This window comes from Pteropus vampyrus, unplaced genomic scaffold, assembly GCF_000151845.1.
Source record: "Pteropus vampyrus isolate Shadow unplaced genomic scaffold, Pvam_2.0 Scaffold60, whole genome shotgun sequence".
NCBI classification, from domain to species: Eukaryota; Metazoa; Chordata; class Mammalia; order Chiroptera; family Pteropodidae; genus Pteropus; species Pteropus vampyrus.
This window is the reverse complement of record NW_011888841.1, coordinates 544612-550546: the sequence shown is the minus strand read 5'-3', so window position 1 is coordinate 550546 and position 5935 is coordinate 544612. Positions and strand designations below refer to the sequence as shown.

The following is a 5935-nucleotide window of genomic DNA, read 5'->3' as shown; positions in this document are numbered from 1 at the left end:
ATTTGGGACAGACTCTGGGCACCCAAGGGGGCCTCCCTGGGCAGCCCCAGTGTGACACCTCCTCTCCACCCAGGCCTGTTTCCCGAGCACCTGATTGACGTACTGAGGCGGGAGCTGGCCCTTGAGTGTGACTACCAGCGAGAGGCCGCCTGTGCCAGGAAGTTCCGGTGTGGCTCCAGTCTGGGCAGCTGGGCCTTGGGCCCCTCGCCTGTTGCTCCCTCCAGCGGGAGACAGAAGGGCCACCAGTGGGCAGCCCATGGGGGAGGGGTGAGGGCTTCTCTCATTCTGCGGGGGCAGGTGGCTGTGGTCGGGGCCTGGGGCCTTAGCCGTGTCCTGGCCAACATGAAGCAGGGCACTGCACTTGGCTCAGTCCCTCGTTGCCAGGCGTCATCCCTGGAGGGGGTCGGGGGGGACAGGCAGGGAGGATCTGGGCCCAGGGTGTGACATCCCATCCCTGCCAGGGAGCTGCTGAAGGACCACCCCTTCTTCTACGTGCCCGAGATTGTGGACGAGCTCTGCAGCCCCCTCGTGCTGACCACAGAGCTGGTGTCCGGCTTCCCCCTGGACCAGGCTGAGGACCTGAGCCAGGAGATCCGGAACGAGGTGCGTCTGCATCTGGCCTCGGAGCCCCCAGGCGCTCCCTGTGGGGATGAAGGGGACAAGGGGGCTGCTGTGTCGCCCTGGCCCCCGGGGTCTGCTCTTGGAATTGAAAGTCATCTTCTGGGCAGAAGGCGGGCGGGTGGGAGTTGGAGAGGGAAACGGAGTCCGGCTGTCCCGGCCCGACTCGGGTCACCAGGCAGCCGGGCCCCACGGTGACCAGCCCCGCCTCGCCCCGCCCCAGATCTGCTACAACATCCTGGTCCTGTGCCTGCGGGAGCTGTTCGAGTTCCAGTTCATGCAGACAGACCCCAACTGGTCCAACTTCTTCTATGACCCTCAGCAGCACAAGGTGAGCCCCAGGGGGCGCCGCAGGGACCTGGGCTTTCTCCTGGAGCAGGGGCTCTGACATGGGGGGTCTCAGTCCCAGTTGCCAGCTTCCCCTGTGTCGCCCTTCTCAGGTGGCTCTTCTGGACTTTGGGGCAACTCGGGAATTTGACAGGTCCTTCACTGACCTCTACATCCAGGTAGGGGCAGGGCCTCGGCCCAGACCTTCCTGAGGCGCCTGGGGACTTGGAGGGAGGGAGGCTGACCAGGCTCCTGTCCCTGGCCTTGCTCATGGCCTTGTCAGGCTCCCAGCACCGGCTGGGGCCTCCAGGCCTGGGAACTTGAGAGAAAGGACAGCAGTCGGGGAGGCGGTGGGCGGCGGTCCCCGACCCTCAGGAGCTCGTCTCTGCCCACGGTGCCCCCCTAGATCATCAGGGCCGCCGCCGACAGGGACAGGGAGGCCGTACTGAAGAAATCCATAGAGATGAAGTTCCTCACGGGCTACGAGGTCAAGGTGAGCTCCCGGGGCGGGGCCCTGTGTGAGGGAGGGGTCAGTGGACTCCTTTTCCTTTGACATCTTAAGTGGAGACTGAACTAAAGAAGGGATGATGGAGCCGGAGGGGACAGGCACCCCGAGGGGTCTCCACAGAGCCCCCGGCCACCTGCCCCAGCCCCAGGCTCGAGGTTCTCAGAGGGGCAGGCATTGGGGGCAGTCCAGTTGGGGTACCGGTCAGTCACGGAGTCAGGGCTCTGGTGAGGGCGAACGGGATGGCAGCCCTCGCTGGGAAGGGCAGGAGGGCGCTGGGGAGTCCTGGACACCTCTGAGGGGCAGCGTCTGTGCTCCTGTTGCCCAGAAGCCAGGAGCAGCTCTCTGCGGGGGAAGGGTCGTCTGCCGCTCCTCACCTGGCTCGGTTCTTTTTGGCCCGAAGCTGGTTTGTCCAGACTGAGTGCGGGGCTCACGCGGGCCTTACGTGGGCCTTCTGCTGCAGGCCCCGCCGCTCCCTTCCCCGTCACTCGGAGCCTAGTCCACACGCCCTGTTGTCCTAGTTCCTGTACATTTGAGTTCTCGCTCCAGTTACTGTTATTCAGTGTCGTTAAAAGTGAAGCGCGCGCCTGAGCCTCTCCCTCTGCAGGCCATGGAGGACGCCCACCTGGACGCCATCCTCATCCTGGGCGAGGCCTTCGCCTCCGAGGAGCCCTTTGACTTTGGCACCCAGAGCACCACGGAGAAGATCCACAACCTGATCCCCATCATGCTGAAGCACCGTCTCATCCCGCCCCCCGAGGAGACCTACTCGCTGCACAGGAAGATGGGGGGCTCCTTCCTCATTTGCTCCAAGCTGAAGGCCCAGTTCCCCTGTAAGGCCATGTTCGAGGAGGCCTACAGCAACTACTGCCAGAGGCAGGCCAAGCAGTAGCCGCCGCCGTGCGGACTCTCCGCCCCGGTGCGGCCGACACGAGTAGGAAGCTGGCGAGCTCCATTCCACGTCCTCTGCTGAAGGAGGGGGGGCCGGCTCCGGTGGGAGGGGTGCTGCTTGGAGCCCTGTCGCCAGCACTTATACACGGTTTTTATTGCTGAGTGGGTGTGAAATGAAACCCCAAATACCCTATCAAAATCTACTGTTCATCTTCTGAAACACTCTAAAGGTAAAAAGGCAATTTTATTTCCTTTTCCTTTTTGTAACAGGGTTTTTCCCTAATGGGAATGTTAACCGGAAGATGAGAGAGTAGGCCCTTCGCATCCTTGCTACAAAATACACAGAGAAGTCTTTTTGGATTTTATTGACCGTCTAGTACGAGGTTTGTGTGTGTACGTGTTTCTAGAGTGAGATGTGGTTTTCTGCCCTTTTCCTCTCCAGCCTTTAGTCTGGAGCTGGGAGCAGTGCTAATCCGGGCAGTGCCAACAAGTGCTTAACCAGCTGAGGCCCATGCCTGTTTTCTGGCTGGTTCCTATACTTCTTGACAACTGGAATTTTCCAGAGAACTGCTGCCTCCCATGGGAAGGAGCAGCAGAGGGGGAGAGAAGGTGACACAGATCTCTGCTCTGCTAGGAGGTGGCGAGTGAGGGGGAAGCTCCCATGCCCTCCAGGCCCAGGCACCTTTGTGGAGGGAGATGAATGTGCAGATGTCACTGGTTGGACCTAAAGGGGTCATCACAGGCTGTTAATTTTTGTACAGTTCTTATAATCGTCTGAGTTACTTGTTTCAATAAAGTAAAAAATCCTCACATTGTGGCATTAATTCTTTCACTCGTAAAGGGTTCTCAGTTGATGGCGAGAAGCCCGAGGTCAGTGTCACACCCCATCCCGTCTCCAGATGGTCCTGCAGGGTTTGTACCTGTTCCCAGGGTGAGGCTCATCCCACATTCATCGTCCTGAAAAGTGGTTTTTCCTGGGCAGACTGAATTCTAGTAACGGGCAATAACTTGGAGAGATGGCACAGGTCCAAAATAGGTTCTCATCTAGGTTTGAATGGTTCTTAAAGGAAAAATCTACTTTCTGCAATTTGGGACTGATGAGTAATACACACTTTGGGACAGGACGGTCTGCATGACAGCTGTGGCCCCTCACCCCCAGTACCACCTGCTGCACTCTTGTCAGAATGTTTCAACCAAACACTCAAGAGCTCACATATCAGGCTACAGAACAAGCCATAGTAGATTCAAGAAGATTGAAATCTTTTCCAACCACAACGGCATGAAACTAGAAATCAACTACAGTAAAAAAAAACCTGGAAAAAACCCCAAATACATGGATCTAAACATGCTACTAACAACCAATGGATCGAAGAGGAAATCAAAAACTATCTTGAAACAAATAAAACACAACTTTTCAAAATTTACAGGATGCAGCAAAAGCAATTTTAAGAGGGAAGTTCATAGCTATACAGGCCTACCTTGAGAAACAAGAAAAATCCCAAATGAACAATCCACACACACACGAAGCAGAAAGAGAACAAAACCCAAGGTAAATGAAGGAAATAGGTAAGATCAGAACAGAAATAGAATAGAAATTTCAAAAACTAGAAAAGATCAATAAAACTAAGAGCTGGTTCTTTGAAAAGGTAAATCAAATTGACAAACTTTTAGCCAAACTCAGAAGAAAACCTAGAGCCCAAATAAAATCATAAATGAAAGAGAAGAGTTACAGCCAACACCACAGGCATACAGAGAATCACTAAAAAAATACTATAAACAATTATATGCCAACAAATTGGACAATCTAGAACAGATTAATTTCTAGATGTATATATATGACCTTCCAACACTGAGCCAGGAAAAAATACAAAATCTAAACAGATTACTAGTAATGAAATTGAAGCAGTAATCAAACAACTCCTGATAAATAAAAATCCAGGACTAGAGGGTTTCACAGGCGAATTCTACCAAACATTCAAAGAAAAATTAATACCTATCCTACCTATTTTTTAAAAATTGAAGGAGGAATGCTTCCAAACTTCTTATATGAAGCCAGCATTACCCTGATACCAAAGCCAGACACAGACATTACAAAAAAAAAATTACGGGCCAATATTCTTGATGAACACAGATGCAAAAATTCTCAACAAAGTACTAGCAAACTGGATTCAATAATACATTAAAAGGATTATACACCATGACCAAGTGAGAGTCATCCCAGGGATGCAGGGCTGGCTCAACAACTAAACCATCAGTATGATACATCATTATTAACTAAATAAAGGATAACAACCATATGATCATCTCAATAGGCATTTGACAAAATTCATTTTTTTATTATAAAAACTCAAAGGTGGGTATAGAAAGAACATATCTCAACATAAAGGTTATATATGACAAACCCACAGCTAATAGTGAAAAGCTGAAAGCCATTCCTCTAACACCAGAAACGTACTATAAGTCCTAGCCACAGCAATTAGGTAAGAAAATGAAACAAAAGGTATCCGGATCAGAGAGGAAGAAGTAAAACTCTCATTTGCAGATGACATGACACTATATATAGACAATCCTAAAAACTCTACCAAAAAACTATTAGAATAAATAAGTAAAGTTGCAGGATACAGAATCAATATACAGAAATCTTGCATTTCTATACACTAATAACGAACAATCAGAAGGAAAACTTAGGAAAACAATCCCATTTATAACTGCATCAAAAAGCATAAAATATTTAGGAAAAAATTTAACCAAAGAGGTAAAAGACCTATACTCTGAAAACTCTAAGACACTGAAGAAATTGAAGAAGATACAAATAAATGGAAGGATATACCTTGTTCATTGATTGGAAGGATTAATATTGTTAAAATGTCCTTACTACCTAAAGCAATCTACAGATTCAATGCAATTCCTATTAAAATACCAATAGCATTCTGAGAACTAATTCTAAAATGTATATGGAACCACAAAAAAGTTTTTTTGAGAAAGAACAGAGTGGGAGGCACCACACTGCGATCAACCTATACTATAAAGCTCCAATAATCAAAACTGTATGGCACTGGCATAAAAACCAGATATATAGATAAATGGAATAGAACAGACAGCCCAGAAATAACCCTCACTTATTAGTGGCCAATTAATCTACAACAAAGGATGCAAAGATATATAATGGGGTAAAGACAGTCTTTTCAATAAGTGATGTTGAAAAAACCGGACAAATTTCTTACACCATAAACAAAAATAAACTCAGTGGGTTAAAGAATTACATGTAAGACCTAAAACCATAAAGCTCCTAGAAGAACACATAGGTAGTAAACTCTGACATCGCTCTTAGCAATATCTTTTCTACATCGAACTGAAACGGCTTCGCACATCAACGGAGAACAATAAAACAAAAAGACAACCTCCTGAATGGGAGAAGACATTCGCAAATGATGCGCCCGATAAGGAATTAATATACAAAATGTATAAGGAACTCATGCGACTTAATACCAAAAAACCCCCAAACAATCCAATGAACAAATGGGCGGAGCACCTGCAGACATTTCTCCCAAGAGGACATACAGATGGCCAACAAATGAAAAGTTGCTCAACAGC

The 5935-nt window shown here is 49.1% G+C and overlaps 1 protein-coding gene across 1 annotated transcript in view; it reads right to left on the bottom strand.

Annotated features, from left to right (window-relative positions):
• The window catches only part of CDC42BPA (CDC42 binding protein kinase alpha), a 280756-nt gene that overhangs the window by 1667 nt on the left and 273154 nt on the right, over positions 1-5935 (bottom strand). The gene's annotated exons all lie outside the window — the stretch shown is intronic.